We start from the raw sequence: 22,150 nt of genomic DNA on the forward strand, positions 1-22,150 counted from the left end.
GAATTTAACGACCTGTTTCATTGTAATAAATCTATCTATGGCATAAACAACAATTGTAAAAGATACCATAATATTAAAATTTGTAACAAATCAAAAATTGTAAACTTGAACATTAATAATTGTATACCTAAGTTAGTTAGCGGAGAGCAAGCGCTCTGTGGCTTTAGCAATGCAGATCATATCCCGGAGATGGAGGAAATCGACGAGGGAGTTATACTAGTGAACGACTTCAACGGCACTATTAGATGGCAAGAAGAGAAGAAACGCGTGAGAGGCACCTACATGATTAACTTCTGGAACGAAACCTTATTCATCAACAAACAAGAGTTCAGCAACCTAGAGGTCACCGTCATGACCCCAGGAAATCCCACAATACAAATAACCCCAATAGAAAACGAAAGAATAAAGATTCTTTCTCTGGAAGCATTAGAAGAATTGCACATCAACAACATAAAAAACATGCAAAAACTTCAGACGCACTCTATAGCAAATAGAGTCGGTTTCATAACTCTGTTCACAGTTGCCATCCTTCTTACCTGTGTATTCCACGTAATGAAGAAAAATAAGAAAAATATAATACTGCAACTGAACAAAGAACAAGAGAGACCCAAAAAAGAACCAACACACATCCAAATACAAAATACAGATGCCAACAACCTCAGGTTCAACATCATGCCTTTCTTCCGATGATCGCTTGAGGACAAGCAAAAATCAAAGGGGGAAGAGTTAACAACAAATAAATTCATACAGTCCCAATAAGAAGCATTGCAACAGCTCATAAGAAGTGCAGCAAAATGCTGACTTGGTGTCTGTGCCATGTCCTCCACGCGCCGACTGGCAACCGCCGAAAATTCCAAGAAGAATTGCCAACGGGCCAACAACATCAGCAGCGACGCCGCTGCCAGCGCCGCTGCCGCTAAGCCACAGGTTACTAGGACTAGAATTGATTTAAGTTTATTTAGTTGCAAATTAACATCAAATAAAGGAAGTCTTGCTTCCCTAAAAATTATATTTTTTCATCATTTAATAAACTTTGGAATTAACTTGTACATGAATACAGAAAATCTTAAAGCTGCTGCCCCATTCAATTGCGCAGTTGCATATAACTTTGGTTTTTTCTTAACCGATCTGAATGAAATTTTCTTTAGTATATCTTATTGTACCATCGAATATTTGTGTATTCTGAAAAAGTAAATTGCAATTAAATTGTGGCTTAAATTGGTTAACAATAAAAATTGGGTTATTAACTTGATTTATAGCTCTGTGGTGGAAGCGGGGAGGTGGCGGTAGGTAGAAAATGAAAGATAAACGTAGTAATTTATCGATTATCGGAAAAACTCGATTTGCGCAGGCACTAGGAGCACCTATATATTAAATTTGAAGTCTCTAGCTCTTATAGGTTCAGAGATTCTTGCGTTCATACATACGGACGGACGGACGGACAGACAGACGGAGATGGCTAGATCGACTCGGCTATTGATGCTGATCAAGAATATATGGGGTGGCTTCCTTCTGGCAGAATACGTGATATAGCCTCTGGCAATTGACAAAAAACGTAAAAGACAGCCGGTCAGATCGAGTTTAGAACGCGCTGAAGCCTTCGCCACCCACTTAGAGGAGCGATTCAAACCGTGCGATTGCCCAAACTGTCCCCTGCAAGAATATACAGACAGGATCCATGAAACACCACATCAACCGGCGAGGCCATGTGACCGTCAAAGAGGTCGAAACACAAATCCAAGCACACAAGACAAGAATAGACTCTGGATCTGACGGACTGGACAGCAGAACAAAAAAAAGCTGCTCCCCACTAAGGTAATTTTGTTTGTGCTCATATTTAATACAATGCTTCGAATCGGACACTTCCCAAGGCAATAGAAGAGCGCTCTGAGTCCCATGATCCTAAAATCTAAAAACTCGCTCACGCAAGTCGAATCATAGACCAATAAGCCTATTCGAAAAAATATTATTGGCAAATTGTCGGAGCTGGATTGCGTAAAGCGGATTATACCAAGACATTAGTTTGGATTTAAAAGACGACATGTGACACCGGAGCAGCTTCACCGAGTGGTTGAATTCATCCTTGACAGCTCCGAGAACTTCGAGTATTGCGTCGCGGCATTCGTCGACATCAAACAGGCGTTTGACCGAGTGTGGCACCAAGGACTTTTGCTTAAATTAAGACTTTGCTTCCCCCCTCTCTGTTTTATATATTCCACAGCTTGCTCAAAAGTAGGCGATTTGTTGTGGTAGTCGACGGCACGTTTCCTAGAGTCAAGGAAATCCAAGCTGGAGTCCACTAGGGCAGCGTCCTTGCTCCGTGGCTCTACACTGTTTACACAGCCGACTTGCCAACGGTGGACCCGACGACACTGGAGCATTCCGATAGCTTCAACCTCGCCACACTTGCGAACGACACAGCAATCCTCTCCAAAGCCAGCAGCCAACTGCAAGAATACCTGCACGAATTTGAGACGTGGGCATCTATGTTGGCGAATTGCCATCAACAGGCGAAAATCGGTATGCATTCGCGATCCGCAGAGATTCATTGCCAGGAGTGTTCCTCCAAGGCGAAACCCTTGGTTGAAAACCCACCTTGATAGCAGTCATAGCTTGCAACAAAACCCAAAAAGTATGGCATAGCTCTTGAAGCAAAGCAACAAGCTCTCTCTGAGCAATAAGGTTTTGTTGTACAAATCCCTACTGGCCCCAGTTTGGCGCTATGCAAGCAAAATCCACAACCGGGCCTTAGCAAGAGACCTTTTAAGACAGCAGTCCACTAGCTAAATCGCCCATCTCTCTGCCCACCCCAATATATTAGCGAGAAAGGTCGGCAGAAGAAAGCGATGGAGACATCGTAAGATCCACCCCATCGACCTTCCAAACCGGGTACATAGATAAGGAAAACATAAACCAAAAAATAATTTGGAACTTAATAGGTAATGTTAAATACGTTCCTCCCATTATTGTTAAGCTAGGCTAAGATGAACCATTAAATAATCCATCCCCAGTAGGTCAATGTAGGTATTGACCATAATCATATATTTAGCAGTGGTTTTTAGGAGAAGACACATACAGAATCCCTGTGTTTTAGACGACCAATAGCTTTTAACGGCTGCTAAAATTTTGTCTCTACAAGCCGCACTATATGTTGAGCTTTAATAAAATCATCAGTGGTAGAAATAGATTGATCCGTCAGACAAATGGGAGATCGGACAGGGTTAATATTATCGGCTGTCAACTTCCCTAATGCCAAAATTGTGATAAGTACGCCTTCTGCTTTATATCAATATTTACTTGAAACTATGGCTGGAAGTTTTAATAATCGGACATGGCTCTTTTCCAAATCTGGATGCCCGTTGTTACCATTAATGTGTAAGGCTTCTGGTTAAGTATTTATTTCTAGCAATCCCAATGCTCAAAATGTATCATAATTTTCATCATTTTCTGCTTCATTTTGAAGAGTATGCTATTCCTTTTTGATAAAAAAATGATTCGTAATCTCTTGTCGTTATTTCTACATCTGCATCCGTCCATGGCATATTTATATTCACTCCCTGCAATAGAATATTGTTAATATGAAAAGCGCAATACTTAATTGCTGTGAATGATCGCTTTGAATATATTTTGCGCTCCTTATTACTTTATCTAAGTGCATTTATATAGCATTCATAGCTTAACTGGATCGTGGCACAAAAAGTTATTTAAATCGCTAAGGATATTCTAAAATGTCCTAACTATTTTCAAAATTTCGACGACGCACATCTTTATTTTTAGCATCCTATTCTAATCGGAATATAATTTATACTTGGGGTATGGGAGGGTATGTAATACCGAATCCATATATTTTATAGTAAGATTAATAGTTTGATACTCCACAAAATGCAGCCACATCTGGGATATTTGCTTCAGTTATGATAAATAAATGACTTTACAGACATAATGCTTGACTTAGTGGATAAGTCAATCTTCGATCATCTTTCAGCCAGAACAGGTAAAACAAGTCAAAATCCCAATCTGTCAAATCATCGCCATGATCTTTGCCTTTTTTGCTATCCGACGAGAAGGTAAAATACGAATACTTTCCGAACCCCTATAGCCATCATCTTGACTTACTTTAGTTTCAAGATGCTTCTCATCAATACATTTATCTGCCCTACGGAAATCGGTATTGAAATGGTTCTTATGCAAATCTCGTAAGTAGAGTTGCGTCGTTTAGTTCAGACCAAGTTCAATTGAACGGGTAAATAAAATGAGCTACTAAACTTATTCAGTCATTAGTGAACTAAATCAGTCATATAGTTCACTCGTTCATCTTTTCGATCATGAACGATGTAGTCCGTGCTCGTTCATTCGGTCATGAACGATACACTCCGCACTGGTTCAGTCGGTCATGAACGATATACTCCGTGTAGCAACTCGTTCAGTCGTTCTTGAACAATACATTTTTTAGAGATGTTTAGTAATTTCCAAACAAACTTATTATTTGATGATACATGTAAGCTCATACTTATACAGATACTAACCAGAAATTGCTTGCGCTACGCGTTCGCTTGTTTAGGCCTTGGCCGAATAAGTGTTCTTTTTTTTACTTATTTACATACATACATGTATTTATTGGGTGAAGGGAAACATCTAGCATTATTGAAAAAAATAATAATTATAAAACAGGAGTCTATTTGTTCGAATTGAACTTGCAGCCCGCGACTGACGAGACGAACTGTTTCCTTCGCTTTATACCTTGCAGCCACACCAAGCGTTGAAATCAAATGGAAAAACTTAACTATAAAAGCATCACACGCACAGAGGACAGCATACGATACAATCCCATCCCAGTAGTTCTGCTGGTGTCAAGCGGCGATCGCAAACAATTTACCTGATGAAAGACGATTGACGATTTCGTTAGGGCACTTAAATTAACGATTGTGCAAGAGCAAAAATGCTAGCGTTTCATCAGATCCAAAAGGATTTGCCCTTTCGCCAGCACTTTTTACTTAGCGATAAAGCTGTTGCAAAGGGGTCTGCTCTTTCGCTAGTGTCAATAAAACTCATAGTTTTCTACAACAAATTATAATTTTATTTAGAAATTGGCTTCTTGAAGATTGTCTTCTAGAGATCGAGTAGCAAATCCCTTTGATATGGTCTCTGAATTAATACTGAATAAAAAAAATGAATTAATAATATTGCACATACATACCCACAACAATAATTGTTAGTTTATTTAACGTTTTCATAACTCATAACTAAAATTCACAAATTACACGTTTTAAAGTTGACTCGTGCCAGACTGAATCACAAGTAAAAGGATACTAAGCTATTAACAAAGGACGGGCGCGCCGCCTACTGACTTTGTTACCTATACAGTTCTTCACTGCAAAATCTAGGAAACTCGGCTACTTTTTATTGTTTGTCATAACATTTTTGAGACGAAACACAGACCTCGTAATAAAAAAATTCTTTAATACGATTAACGACTAGTAATGCAAAAGATCCTTAGTGTTCGTCTCTGGGGGTCTTCGCATGACCGTTTCATTGGCGAAGTACCCAACAAATTGTTAGTATAGGCTTGCCGCTTGTCACTATCAGAACTACAGGGCTCTTGCGCTTTGCGCTAGCCTCCGTTGCTTGCCATTATAAATACAGTGTAGCAATAATGTCCTCGTACAGTGTTACCAAAGTTGTTTTTATCAACTATTTTGAAACTTTAAACTATATAATTTAAAAGTTATTTGGCTGTGGCTCAGAACAATTTCATTGCTTCGCTTAGATCAACAACGAATGAACAAGTGGGTGAGACCCCTTTATTTTGCAAGTCCTTCAGAATCCAACATACACCTCCCGTGGGAAGCCTGAATTTCAACATGTTCCTTAAGGGGCAGCAGACACATATTTTTTACGTCTCGTCAAATGATTCCAGTCGTGGTCATCAAATCAGCTACACAAGAATTCCATTAATACCATCCTTAACGAGCACCATGTCATTAGCGTACACCACATTTGCTTCAGTACACCATTTAGCCCACTGTTACAGTAAGGACACGCCACCGAGCCAAGAGCACCTGTTTTAACTGTGCAACATACCGCCCTTCATCTAAGCAGTCGTAGTTTAGTTATTTTAAATCTGGATCGATGATGGCTGTTGGGGGACCACCAAGCAGTTATGTAGCAGTCGATAGGTCCTTGACTAGCTCTAAGTGCATTACCTTGCTGGTGAAGCAGATGAAAACGCTAAAGTAGCCCTGGATGGGCGGCTTCGTACGAATTTTCAACTTATAGGAGAAAGGACCGCAATAACCCAGTTACATCGATTGCTCGGACGGCTTCCAGATGCTCCTTTGGAATACTTGCCATCACAGGCTGGACAAAATTTGGTCGAGCTCTGAAGCAGCTCACACTGGCTTAGAAGATAAAATTCTTAGTTGAGAGTGTTTGACGTGTTTTACTTGTGCTCCAAGATTTGTATATATTTTTGCGCTTTAATCCTGCTTTTTATTTCCACATTTTTCATTTTTGTGCTTTCTTTAAAAAGCTTTTTATAAATTGTGCAAAGTGTTATTTCTTGTTGCAGCCTAAATCTGTTAATTATTGCATTTATTGAACGCGACGTCAATTCCTTGTTGTTTTTATTATCTGTTTTGATTTTTTGCTTTGGTGCTCCCCTGTGCATAAATTTGCTTGTGCGTGTGTCGCTGCTGCATATTTCAGCTTTCTGCTGTCGCTTTTCGCTCCAAACAATTTGTTTGTGCACAAAAATTTATTTTTTAAGCGTTGAGGTGCCCTACATTTGAGCTCCGTTTTTTGTTTTGCACTGGGCTCTCGTAACTTCTGCTTATCTTTTAACGCAGCTAGAATTCATGTCCTGTTGTAAGAAACCTTGCCCGTTCAAGCAGGCTGATGACTCTGCACAGCCGCAATTTGTTGTAAATTGCTGGCTATGTGAGAATATGATGCATGCTAAATGTGTCAATAGGCTGCGTGGCTTGCGTTGTGAGAAATCAATTCTTAATCAATTCTGTCGAGTTATTTTGACTCGAGTTTTGAGTTGCTTAGCAAATATAAGTTCGAGTCTCCAACCAATCGCCGGTTGGAGCCTCAATTTTTGCATTTGCCCTCTACGTCTGACCAGATACCTACGCCTCTCTTGTCCCTACCTAGCAACTTGGATTTATCTCCAATATTATCTTTATCGCCTTCTCCGAGCGACTGCCCAATTAAAACCCCTGTTTTATCCCCTGTAGTAGTCCCATTAGATCCCCTACCTGAACCTGTCCCAGTTAACCAAACCGCCTTAGCCCGTCACCTCCTGGTCGCAGAGGTAGACCTACGCGCAATCTAGCCCAAATAGTTAGACACAATCATGGTGTCTCTTTGGTCCCACCAAATCCACTAAATCCTATTTTACCTGCGGTCCCATCAGCTCCTACCTTAGCTGTTGTTTCCCTTCGTAGGCAAGTTTTTACACCTCGACTTTCGTCTGACACCACATGTAAGTCATTGGGAGCAAATCTTCTGTTAGTGTGTTAATTAAAAAATTAATTTCTCCACTCCACGTGAAGTACCATCATTGAAAATAAATGTTACACATGATATGTTCCCAATCATTTGTCACCCCCAATTTTGGCCTCCACACATGATTGTTCACGAGTTCAAGCCAACAAAGCGAAACCAGCCTGTCACCCTTCCAGTTCCTCCAATGCAGGGTACATTTTGCCCCAAAAAATTAACGTCGTCTTCCGACCAATTCTCCATTTATTACCAGAATAGTAAAAGTCTCATTTCCAAGCTTAAAAATCCTTTAATTGCCAGTACTTCCTTCGAGTGGGATATAATCGTATTATATAGTTATATCTAATTTTGAGGTTTTTTCGAACAATTATATTTTGCATTGAAATTATCAGCTGACTCGAGGAGGTGAAAAATTAATAGCCGGTAAAGCCACTCTCCGGTCAGAACACTTTTAGTTTGGCACGCCTTCTGACGCTGAGTTTTTCTCAGTTAAGGTGTATTTTCCTACACGGAATATCAATATTACATGTCCCTATGTTCCTGCCTCTTCTGACATTCAAATTTATATGAAACATATTACTTGTATTAGAGAAGTTTCTTCACACGTGCGTGATAATAACCAATTTATGGTGTTGGGTGATTTTTAATTTACTTTTAATTTAATCTTGGTCATTAATCACTGCCGCAAATTATCTATTGCCCTCAGCACGGCATGACTTATAGATTACATTACATCTTAAGTTGCTTCAAATCAATTCAATTTCTAATCATTTAAATAGAACACTTGACCTTGTATTTGTTAACGACTACCTTATTTCTAATGTGTCTAGGTCCCCTCCTCTATCTCAACCTACATTAAAGGTTGCAATGTTTAATTGTAATCCTCTCATTTCGTGCTCATCAACCAATAAGCCCCACCGTTGCTTTCACAAAGGAAATTACTCCTTGGTTAATAAACGTATCCATGCAATCCATAGATCTTTTTATACCCTGAACCCATTAAAAATGGCCATAAGAGTATATTGTATTTGTGCAAAATCCAAATGTATGTAACAGGCAGAAGGAAGCATTTCCGACCTCATAAAGTATATTTATTCTTGATCAGCATCAATAGCCGAGTCGATCTAGCCATGTCCGTCCGTCCGTATGTATGAACGCAAGGATATAAGAGCTAGAGCTGTTCAGAAGCAATTTCTGGTTTTTGCCTTATGCGGTTTAAATTGAGATATTAATTTTCGGTTGCCATCCTACTCCAGGAGGCTGCTTCTTGTAAAGATTCCCTCGTTAACCAACCCCAGGGCCATTCTCGGTGTTGTCCTTCTACATAAGTATATTGTTTGCGATATAGATTCTCATTTTCTGCTAGGGCGTCTTCAATTCGCTGTTCCGGCTAGACCAACCAGCAGTTATCTCCCTTTATTCCTATCTATGTGCAGAACAGACTACGCTGTGGACAATTCTTTTCGCGTGCAATGTAAAAATTATAATAGTTTGCATCACGTTTTCTCTACGGAACTTTATCGACCCCTAATAAATCGTTGCTTTCAGACTACCTTCGGAGACACTGACCATTCCCAGACACATAGCTTGCAGGACAGGCTATAAATTTTACCCCATGATTTTCCATTATATCTTCTCTTTATCTCTTTCTCTTTATCCTATCTTCTTCACATTCTATATATCTTGTTTAATTCATTAACTTTATTAATAACTTCTCTCTTTCTTTTTCCCTATTTATCGTATTTTCCTAAGCAAAATTGCAAATTTAGATTATTTTAAATTTCAACTAAGGAACACTGTTTTCTCTTCTAACTTCTTCTTAGCTCTAGGCTCTAATAGCGTCACTGACAAAATAAGATGTGAATAGGGACAGAGCTGGCCGGACTGGCAAATAAAACACCTTCATCAGTCTGTAATGCTATTATAAAATTGTGAACTACTAGGCTTTTAGTATTACGTTTTTATTATATATGTAAATTGTATTAAATAATTAGTAAGAGCTGGAAAAATTGAAATTTTAGCTGTAGGTCGTCCTATTCTATTCGCAGATCGATATTCAATAATTCACGCCGTTTGTTTGTGCAAAAATAGTTATTTTTTGAGCGTTGACGTGCTCTACTTTTAAGCCCCGTTTTTTGTTTTGCACTGGGCTCTCGCAACTTCTGCTTATCTTTTAACGCAGCTAGAATTCATGTCTTGTTGCAAGAAACCTTGCCCGATCAAGCAGGCTGATGACTCTGCACAGCCGCAATTTGTTAATTGCTGACTATGTGAGAATATGATGCATGCTAAATGTGTCAATGGGCGTGATGGCGACAAGATCGCTGCTATTGCCAAGAAGGGCTGCGAGGCTTGCGTTGGTCGTGCCCAGAATGTATAATTCTGTGAGAAATCAATTCTTAATCAATTCTGTCGAGTTATTTTGACTCGAGTTTTGAGTTTCTTAGTTATATAAGTTAGAGTCTCCAACCAATCGCCGGTTGGAGCCTCAATTTTTGTTTTATCCCCTGTAGTAGTCCCATTAGATCCCCTACCTGAACCTGTCCCAGTTAACCAAACCGCCTTAGCCCGTCACCTCCTGGTCGCAGAGGTAGACCTACGCGCAATCTAGCCCAAATAGTTAAACACAATCATGGTGTCTCCTTGGTCCTACCAAATCTACTAAATCCTATTTTACCTGTAGTCCCATCAGCTCCTACCTTAGCTGTTGTTTCCCTTCGTAGGCAAGTTTTTACATCTCGACTTTCGTCTGACACCACATGTAAGTCATTGGGAGCAAATCTTCTATGAGTGTGTCAATTAAAAAATTAATTTTTCCACTCCACGTGAAATACCATCATTGAAAATAAATGTTACACATGATATGTTCCCAATCATTTGTCACCCCAAATTTTGGCCTCCACACATGATTGTTCACGAGTTCAAGCCAACAAAGCGAAACCAGCCTGTCACCCTTCCAGTTCCTCCAATGCAGGGTACTTTTTGCCCCAAAAAACTAACGTCGTCTTCCGACCAAGTCTCCATTCATTACCAGAATGTCAAAAGTCTCATTTCCAAGCTTAAAAATCCTTTAATGGCCAGCACTTCCCTCGAGTCAGATATAATATAATAATATAACTATATAAGTTATATCTAATTTTGAGGTTTTTTCGAACAATTATATTTTGCATTGAAATTATCGGCTGACTCGAGGAGGTGAAAAATTTATTGCCGTTAAAGCCACTCTCCGGTCAGAACACTTTTAGTTTGGCACGCCTTCTGGCGCTGAGTTTTTCTCAGTTAATGTGTATTTTCCTACACCGAGTATCAATATTACATGCCCCTATGTTCCTCCCTCTTCTGACATTCAAATTTATATGAAACATATTACCTGTATTAGAGAAGTTTCTTCACACGTGCGTGATAATAACCAATTTATGGTGTTGGGTGATTTTTAATTTACTTTTAATTTAATCTTGGTCATTAATCACTGCCGCAAATTATCTATTGCCCTCAGCACGGCATGACTTATAGATTACATTACATCTTTAGTTGCTTCAAATCAATTCAATTTCTAATCATTTGAATAGAACACTTGACCTTGTATTTGTTAACGACTACCTTATTTCTAATGTGTCCAGGTCCCTTCCTTTATCTCAGCCTACATTAAAGGTTGCACTGTTCAATTGTAATCCTCTCATTTCGTGCTCATCAACCAATAAGCCCCGCCGTTGCTTTCACAAAGGAAATTAATCCTTGCTTAATAAACGTATTCATGCAATCCATAGATCTTTTTATACCCTGAACCCATTAAAAATGGCCATAAGGGTATATTGTATTTGTGCAAAATCCAAATGTATGTAACAGGCATAAACCCCATAAAGTATATATATTCTTGATCAGCATCAATAGCCGAGTCGATCTAGCCATGTCCGTCTGTCTGTCCGTCCGTCCGTCCGTATGTACGGAACGCAAGGATATAGGAGCTAGAGACTTGAAATTTTAGTGCCTGCGCAGATCTAGTTTGTTTCCGATAATCGTTACTCCGTTTCCAAGCAATCGATAAAAATCAATATCGATATCCTGTGTTTTGGGCAATTTTGGTAAATAAAAAGAGCTAGAGTCACCAAAATTGACATATTGCTTCTAAAATAGAGTATATATATGCATTTGATGTTGGAAGAAGAGGGTTCTGGGTATACCCTCCAGACTTGAACCTCATACTTGTTGATATGATGCGGTTGATATGAATATTGCTATTCTTTTTTTTTATAATACCCTAAACTCCATCTTAGGTGATTCCTTATTCAATTTCCTCAATTGCTTCTTCAGAGCCACCATGGTTCACTGACAGACTAACATACTTGCAAAATACTACTACTATTTTGCCAAAACCCGAGATAGTTTTACAATTTCGTAAGCCTGACGCGTAAATCATCAAGTTTGCCATCTTCTTAATCTCTCGGAATGGATAACGTTAGCAATGATTCCGATTCTGCTGACCTCTTTGCTAAGTTTTTCCAATCAACTTACTCTTCTGTCTGTCCTAATAATAATATTAATAAAAATCATCATCACAATATTACTTCATCCGCTATAAATTCTTAAACATTGTTTTAGTCTCCTGGGCCGGACAATGTTCCTAGTTGTCCTTTTAAGGTGTCTTCATCCATTGCTAAAGCTTTTTTATCTATCCCTCCAATCTTCAGTCCTTCCATCTCTTTGGAAAGAATCTTATATCATATATCTCCACAAGAAAAGTGGAAAGTCTGATATGCAAAATTACAGTAGCAATGCAAAACAGTCCGCTATTCCTGAATTATTTAAAATATAAATCACTTCGAATTTGCAGCATTTCTGCAATTCAGTTGTTTTCCCTGTTCAACATAATTTCGTATAGAATTGGTTAACTACGATCAATCTGCTAGAGTTTACTTCCTTGGTAAATTATGCTTTTAAAAATGCAAACTGATGTCATTTACGCTGACCTCAATAAGGCGTTTAACTCTGTGCACCATATCATTCTACTTTTTAACCTTGCCCAATTAGGTTTCCCTCCATCTCTTTTGCTTTGGATTATTTCTTATTTAAAAGGTAGAACCCAAAGAGTGATGCTGACGCTAACCACCTCTAAACAGGTTCAGGTTACTTCTGGTGCTCTTCAAGGTAGTCATCTTGGTCCTTTACACTTTTTTTTTTGTATAAATGATCTCCCCTCGATTATATTACATGACCGGATACTTATGTATGCAGATGATGTGAAACTTATTCTATCATACACTCATCCCCTACATCATTCTATGCAACTTTGGTGTTCGGCCAATTAATTGCATCAGAATTGTTCGAAGTGTATGTTAATGACTTTCAATCGCACTACACCTATTCTTGTCAGCCATACAATCGACAATATTCCATTGCAACGTATACTAACAGTTAAGGATCTAGGCGTCCTTTTTGATTCTAAACTTAGCTTCAATCTGCATATAGATACCATCGTTAATGAGGCAAAAGGTGTCCTTGGATTCATTAAACGATGGTCTAAAAAGTTTTACGATCCTTTTTCTGTAAATCCCTCTTATTCGCCCTAACCTTTAATACTGTTCTTGTATCTGGTTTCCGCAGTATAACAATAGCAAGGACCCTATTAAATCTGTGGAAAGAAGCAATTTCTGGTTTTTGCCTTATGCGGTTTAAATTGAGATATTAATTTTCGGTTGCCATCCTACTCCAGGAGGCTGCTTCTTGTAAAGATTCCCTCGTTAACCAACCCCAGGGCCATTCTCGGTGTTGTCCTTCTACATAAGTATATTGTTTGCGATATAGATTCTCATTTTCTGCTAGGGCGTCTTCAATTCGCTGTTCCGGCTAGACCAACCAGCAGTTATCTCCCTTTATTCCTATCTATGTGCAGAACAGACTACGCTGTGGACAATTCTTTTCGCGTGCAATGTAAAAATTATAATAGTTTGCATCACGTTTTCTCTACGGAACTTTATCGACCCCTAATAAATCGTTGCTTTCAGACTACCTTCGGAGACACTGACCATTCCCAGACACATAGCTTGCAGGCAGGCTATAAATTTTACCCCATGATTTTCCATTATATCTTCTCTTTATCTCTTTCTCTTTATCCTATCTTCTTCACATTCTATATATCTTGTTTAATTCATTAACTTTATTAATAACTTCTCTCTTTCTTTTTCCCTATTTATCGTATTTTCCTAAGCAAAATTGCAAATTTAGATTATTTCAAATTTCAACTAAGGAACACTGTTTTCTCTTCTAACTTCTTCTTAGCTCTAGGCTCTAATAGCGTCACTGGGACACATAGGGACAGAGCTGGCCGGACTGGCAAATAAAACACCTTCATCAGTCTGTAATGCTATAATAAAATTGTGAACTACTAGGCTTTTAGTATTACGTTTTTATTATATATGTAAATTGTATTAAATAATTAGGAAGACACTCGTTTTGTCGACCATTAATAAATAAAATATACAAATAAAAAATAAATGGAGACTGTTCTCAATCCACCAATCGCCCAATATCAAATTCGAATCTAGGCCAGAAGTGCTTGGCGACAGGTATGGAGTTTCCTTTCAGTAAACTGAGCGATCAGAGCCAAAATTGTTGCATGACGTCGAGGCAAAATTTGTCAGTATGCATGAACTAGAAGAGCTGGAGAAATTGAAATTTTAGCTGTAGGTCGTCCTATTCTATTCGCAGATCGATATTCAATAATTCACTCCGTTTTCAAGCAATCGATAAAAATCTATATATATTTAAATCCAGTGTTTGAGCAAATTGGGTTAATAATAAGAGCTAGAGTCACCAAAAGCGCGTGCTGAATTTGGTGTTGGAATAAGAGAGTTCAGGGTACTTCTTGGTAGGGTCCTCCCTACTAGATCCTCTTACTTGTTTAAATTTATTTTTTACCCTGAACCCATTAAAAATGGGTATAATGGTATATTGTATTTGTGCGAAATCCAAATTTATGTAACAGGCAGAAGGAAGCACCTCCGACCCCATAAAGTATATATATTCTTGATAAGCATCAATAGCCGAGTCGATCTAGCCATATCCGTCTGTCTGTCCGTCCGTCCGTCCGTCCGTCCGTATGTATGAACGCAAGAATCTCAGAACCTATAAGAGCTAGAGAAATTTTAGATGTAGGTGCTCCTAGTTCCCGCGCAGATCGAGTTTATTTCCGATAATCGATAACTTACTCCGTTTCCAAGCAATCCATAAAAAATCAATATCAATATCCTATTTTTTGACAATTTTGGTAAATAATAAGAGCTAGAGTCACCGAACTTGACATATAGGTTCTTAAATAGAATATAAACATATATGCATTTGATGTTGGAAGAAAAGGGTTCAGAGTATCCCCTAGTCGGGAGCTCCCGACTAGAAACTCTTACTTGTTATTACTGCAATTGTTGTTGTTACTTATTTTATTTATATTTTTAGCAATGGCCTGAAGCAATTCCGATATAATTTGTTTTGCTAGTTCTAAGCAAGATAATAAACTGATATAAAACAAGTAACAATTAATACTTTTAAAAATTGTATTTTAAATTACATATTTATCTGGAACTTGTGAATATTTCGTTTTGTCATACTTGCATATGCATACATAAAGCAATACCCACGTGCACTTTGTTCCTACCAAAAATAATTTCTTGCGTCTTGAATATCCCGAACAAAAGTATTTGTACAAGCATTTGAACAAGTGTTACTGATAAGACCGTATGCTGAGCATCGTGTGCATCAATGAAACACTCTGAGACTATAAACAGAATATTTATTACAGGCAGCAAGTTTGATTTCGAAATAAAAAGCCAATTTATCCAAAGCCCTCAGACCGCGCCAGAATGCTGAGAATTATTTGCTTAAGAATGCTGCACCTCGTTACTACTTCTGGCTGTGGCCGTTGACCACAAAGTCAATGAAAATCAGCGGACAATATAGCTACTTTGTAGCGACGGCATCCGGTCTCTTGGTGGAAATGGCAGACGTATATTTGTTGGTGTTAGATTACAGTGACTTAACAAGCGAATAAGTATTTTTATACCAACAACCGATAGAAGATGGTTGTATAAATTTATGTTGTTGTATAAATTTACTTGTTTATGCACTGAACCTGTCGAAAATAAGTAAAAGGGTTTTCGAAAACGTTCTCGTGCTTTATTTTGTACTTAAAATATTTAAAAATAATCCTAAGAAACTCATGTGCAAGCGGTGGGGAGCTATAAAATATGTAATAAAAAGAAAAAGGAAAACTATAGAATTATTGTTTCTGCTCGTTTCACGGAGACTTTTTTCTACACTCAGATTAGAACCTTTAATCTAAGGTCAAAGTGTCGGGAAGAGTCTTTTGTCTTGCCGAAATAAACTGTTTCGTAAAAAATACACGTAGAGCGTAAATTCTGCAGTTTTCGTTCAATGTTACAGCTAAGGCTTTGTCATAGGTCACATTCGTTTTATTCGAAGGTGAAGTAAATCAGATTTATTATAGCTTTGGAATTTTATGTCGTGTTAAATAACGTTAGTATCATGTCAGCTGGTTTCTTCATTTTCTTTTTTTTATAACACCTAAATTTTAATAATGTTTTGAAGTATAGTTGTAGTTTTCATATGTTTTATAAGTGGTGTGTGTCGATACCCTCCATGATATAATTCTTATGGTTTTCCTCAAGGTCTAGCAAAGATTTTACATCGGCAAAGATATTTATCGAAATTAGGTTTTTAAACAAATCTTTAGGTTTTTAGAGCTAGACTCCCCAAACTTGATATGTGGCTTCTAGAATAGTATATAAATATCAAGTATCCCCTCTACCACCACAACGCTATAAATCAGGTAAAAAACCAATTTATATTGCCAATTTAAGTCAAAATTTTAATGCAATTGACTTTTTGATAGTAAAATAAGATCTAAAGTTGACAATGTCCTCAACATCGGTTAATAAACACAAAAGTTATTAAAGAAAACGTGTCTTGGGTGGCGAATTTCTGTATACACACACATGAATGCGCGTCTGCTTCGAATTATATTAACATCATTGCAATTGCGATTTTATAGATTTCTTTTTTGCAATATCCAGTTGTCATCGGTGGTGCTGCTTCTGTTGTTGAGATTTTTATGCAGTTGTTGTTGAGTGAATCTAAGTTGAATCATTTTCTTTTTGGGCACCAATTAAGAAGCTTAGGACTTCGTAGGTTCCGAATAGTTTATTGTAAAAAATTCAACGGTGCATCACACCAGCCACCTATGCTTGTTTGGTTAGAGGTCCGCGTTGTTGTATGGCCGGTGTGATATCTCTACATGTGAAACTGTTTGTCTTGACTGACAGATTGCTGATCAACGCACAATCCAAATCGTAATCTTTTCCTTCTTGGTATAAATGGCGGTCAACTTCATTTCTAAAGATCTTTATGAACATTCATTTAAGACATGTCTTAGACTATTTGCATTGGAAATGCGATTTCTTGGTCAAAGTTTCAAATTTTTCCGATTTGATTCAAACTATTTTCAAATCGCTATATGTAGCGCTATATGGAACTTCATATTGCAATATTTAAACAAATTTTGAAATTCCATCTGAAAGTGTTGTCAATTGGTGTAAGACGATTTGTGTGCGTTGTGTAAGCCCTGTCCCTGTCGCTGTCGTTGCGCTGTATGTATATTGAGGATTTTGCTTTTGCTGCTTAAGCTCGTGCATTTTTTTTATCGTCGCACTATACTGAAACAATAATTGTAATAAATAAGTGCACCTTCTGTAGTTATTATGAAAAGGCTGCTATCTTTATGTTCCACTTAAACGAATTTAAAACTATCAAACTAATAACTATAAATTAGAGTACCAGAGGTGTTAATAGAACCCTATTCTTTACCAACCCTACCTTAGCACCTATAAGCATCTATAAGCTGTCTTGGGCCGCCCATATATCAAGATCACTTTCGATTTAATAGTTTTGCAGGCTAGCGTTCATGTTGTACTAGCGACGCATCCGCCTAGAAAATTAACATCTGAGAAGATATTTATTTATTTATTTGTAAAATCTGCGAACTAATTGTGACTTCATACTCAACAATTGATTACAGAAATATAACAACAAATATAATGAATATGGATTTCTTAAATGCAAATATAAAAAAAAATAGCTGTATTGCCCTGATGTTAACTTAGTCAAACAGTCATACGAGTTACAAATAATCCGTATACTTTCCAGGCAATTATGAATTTACATAAAATGAAAGATAATTTACATTAATATAATATTGCAAAAACAATATATGATGTTTGGTGCCTCTAGCTCTTATTATTTACCCAATTTGCTCAAAAAACAGAATGTAATATCGATTTTTATCGATTGCTTGTAAACGGAGTAAGTTATCGATGATCGAATATAAACTCGATCTACGCAGGCACTAGGAGCACCTACATCAAAAATTTCAAGTCTCTACCTCATATAGGTTCTGAGATCCTTGCGTTCATACATACGAACAGACGAACAGACAGACAGACGGACATGGCTAGATCGACTCGGCTATTGGTGCTTATCAAGAATATATATACCTTATGGGGTCGGCGATGCTTTCTTCTGCCTGTTACATACATATGGATTGTGCACAAATACAGTATACCTGTTGAGTTACTAATGTTTTTTAGCAACTGTTTAGAACCTAAACCAAGAAATAAGTACATTTTGGCCTATCACAACAACGCGTTTTAATTTAGTTTATTAGGCAAATTTATGTAGATTATAAGGTTATTTGGCTGTGGCTCAGAATTGGTTCTTCGCTTCGCCTCGAGCAACAACGAACTGAAAAGGCAGACAAAAAAGGAATATGCAATTTATAGCAGCTGCGACGCGTGCAAGAAAGGCTTGCCAACCTTGTTTATAATAAACTGCTTCACTAGACCAAAATTACAACCTTGCTCATGCTAATTTGATGAGGCTGCTGCGGAATCCAACATACTCCCCCGGTTGGAAGCCTGACTTTCGACAGAATCCTTGAGGGGCAGCAGACACAGCTTTTTTACGGCTCTTCGGATGATTCCAGCCGTGGTCTTCATATCAGCTACACGTTTGATTGAATTTCCACTCGATGTCATCGGCGAGGCAAAACTGCCGAACTGCATCCATGTGGGGATCGCTAAGCAAGAGACGTTCCAAGGCCACCAGCTCATTCTTCGATCCGATGAAGTTTGTTGGGTTGTTGGACCAAATTTGACTGGGTTTGCCACGAGTGGCGATGAATTGCTTCAGGGCACTCAAAAATGTAGCAGTCCTTGACTAGCTCTAAATGCATTGCCTTGTCCGCAATAATCGACTCCAGTTAAGGTGAAAGCTCGAACGACTTCCAGACGTTCCCTTGGAAGACTTGCCATCATGGGTTCGACAAAAATGGGCCTCGCTCTGAAGCAACTCACACATCTACGGAATGCTTTAGAGACTGTTCTTAATCCATCAATCGGCCAATATTTAAGTCGAATTTTGGCTAGAAGTGCACGGCGACCAAGGTGTAGATTCCTCTCATGAAACTGAACCATGACAGCTTAGGTGATTGCATGATGCCGAGGCAGTGTAATGGGGTGTTGCGCGTTATAGTCCAGGGACGAATTGATTAGCCCGCCACCGACGCGGAGGAGGTCACGTTCAACCAGAAATGGTGCAAGAGATGCAACGGAGCAGGATTTTTTCACGTTTCTATGAGAATGAATCTCGTTGATGTCATCCCAAATGTTCGCTCTTTGCACAACCCGAAGAAGAATGCGAGTGTCGTGATGAATGTCTGCAACAGCGAATCTATGATGCCTTATACGCTTCATAAATTTGTACACATAGCCGAATGTTCGCTGCATGGAACCAAAAGATTTGGCGTGCTTGCATCCCAGAGTTAAATCTACATGTGAAGACTTAAGAATTACTAAGTACTCTTTACTAATAAGTACTCTTTTCCTCAATTCAATGGTTGGAGCTTCAAGCAGACAGGTCGCCGGCCAATTTAGGCGATCACTTAATAGATACGATAGATCCGACTGGGCTAGGACGTCGGGAACATATCGCCACTCCATACTGGCAGTACGTTCTTGTATGGCAGCCACACGATTTGCCAAGAAAACGTTAAATTTGAAGGGCTCATCTCTTATCCAGGATAGGACAACGGACGAATCGCACCAGCAATAAAACTGACTGACAAAGATGAATGTGCGCTCCATGCATTAGACTAGCCAATAGCTTCGCTCCACACAATTCCAGTTTTGGGACAGTCAATGCTTTTAATGGCGCAACTCGAGACTTGGAGCAAAGGATACGACCTGTGGCTAGTTGACTCCTGGCCACTACGTTGATGCAGGCTCCATAGGCCTCCACACTAGCATCGCAGAATCCATGTATTTCAACATCAGCTCCTTCGAAGAGTACTACTCTGGGAAACGATACATGGCGAATGTTGCGAAACCTGCTGCATAGCTTCGTCCACGTCGTATCACGTGCAATCGGCAAGCTTTCATCCCAAGTTAATTTGTCCTTGCAAAGCTGTTGAAGAAATATCTTTGCCTTAGTTATGACTGGTCCCAAGAGTCCAAGCGGATCATAAAACCGGGCAACAATAGACAGAACTGATCGCCTGCAGGGCTTAACAGTACAATCTAGAACAGAAAATGAAAATAGCTACTGGTCGATCACTGGATCCCATACAAGACCACGGCCTTGGTGACATAGCTTCCATAATCGAACTTTAAGTACTGTTCCCTATCTTCATAAGCTATTCCATTGAGTACTTCTGGGTGACTGGAACACCACTTTCAAAGCTTGAAGTTTCCACGAGATAATATTCCAGGCGTCTGACGAATTTTCTCTCTGGCTTCAACAATTGAGTTGGCTCCGGATATCAAATCGTCAACGTAAAACTCCTGCTTGATGGCATCCGATCCAATTAGAAATGCATCACGCTCATCAAAGGCCAACTGTTGCATTGCACGCACGGACTGAAATTGGTCCCATATGTTACTGTATCTAATTTAAAGATTTCGATATCCTTCTTAGGCGAGTCCCTCCACAGGATGCACTGAAAGTAACTATGAGGCGAAGTAACGCGGACACAACGATTCATTTTGCATATATTAGCTGTGAGAGCAACAGGATATGTGCGGAAGCGAATCAGAATGTGAAACAACTTAGGTTGAATGATTGGTCCCGCCATCAGTACATCATTAAGAGAATGTCCTGAATCAGTAGTTGCTGAGCCATCAAACACAACATGCAACTTGGTTGTGGTGCTGTCTTCTTTCAAGACGCAATGATGTGGGAGGAATTATTTACAACAGCCACTCAACTCTGGACTAACTCGCGACATGTGATTTAGATCCAGCCTGGTCAAAAGACTCTCCTAGAAGCTCTGCACTCCGCTTCAGAGGCAACGGCACTGAATACTCGCCGGATGGTAAACGGGAGAAGTTATTGGCAAAATGCTGCTCGCATTCCACCTCTTCTTCTTCCAAGCTTTCAATTTCCTAAAACCGCTGAACCAACTCATCCAGACGGACGTCCAACTGACTAGCTTCGCTATTAGGAGTGCGGCCGACAGCCAACAACGAGGTACTGCGCGGTCTCTCAAATCCACCGGTCACCACCCAGCCAAGATGAGTTTTTTGCAGAAGAGGTAGTCCTGGCAAAAGCACAATTTACCCAACAGACAAAAGCTCATAGAAAAGGCTCGCTCCAATTAAGAGGTCCACTCGCTGTGGTTTGTTCAACGCAGGATCAGCCAACCTTATGTTCGGGGGAATTTGCCAGTCTGATGTATCGATGACGAAGCTGGGTTGACTATCGGTAATTGTTGGAGTCACAAGAGCAGCAAAGGTGCCTGAATAATCTGAATCTGAGTGACTTTATGTTAATCCTAACAGCAGATCCTTCAGTAAAGACGCTTGTGTCTCCGAGACCCATGACAACTGTCGACGACCTGGTTTTCCTTAACTAAAGTCCCTGTGCGAAACGGGATGTTACCATGTGCAAGTGCGACCATGAGTCTAATAAGGCCCTACAGGGAAACAAGGAACCAGAACTATTCTTTACCAGTACCACTACAGTGGCCAGGAGCACAACACCAGACTGAAGACCTTGGACAGCAAGAGACGTAGTGGAGTGAGAGTGCGTCGAAGTGGCGGCGCCCAAATCAGCCGATGTATGTAATGGGGTCGGCGCGTCAGCTTCTTAAAGTGGCAAAATACAACAGTGTATGATGCTATCCTCCACAAGTAGGACAATGACTACTACTGCAAGACCGAGTTTGGTGTCCCTTCCTTAGGCAGTTATAACAAAAGGCCAGTTTCTTGACTTCGTTATGCCGAAGGAATGAAGACAAATTTCTGAATTTACTAAACTTGTCAGAGAACTCACGCAGTTTTGAAGCCGACTCCGAATCTACGCTGTTGAGCCCAAGAATCAAATTGATGTGTGACTGGAAAACATGACGTTTGTTATTGAATCTTCTTTTTAGGATATCCAGAGCCACAGGATAATTGGCACCGGAACACTCCAAAGATCGAACCGAATCCAACGCAGGGCCAGACAAACATAAACGAAGATGCTAAAACCTTTCAATGTTAGACAGCTCGGTATCCTTGTTGAATAGTCCGAATATTCGGTATAA

Source organism: Drosophila virilis, unplaced genomic scaffold (genome assembly GCF_030788295.1).
Source record: "Drosophila virilis strain 15010-1051.87 unplaced genomic scaffold, Dvir_AGI_RSII-ME tig00001170, whole genome shotgun sequence".
NCBI classification, from domain to species: domain Eukaryota; kingdom Metazoa; phylum Arthropoda; class Insecta; order Diptera; family Drosophilidae; genus Drosophila; species Drosophila virilis.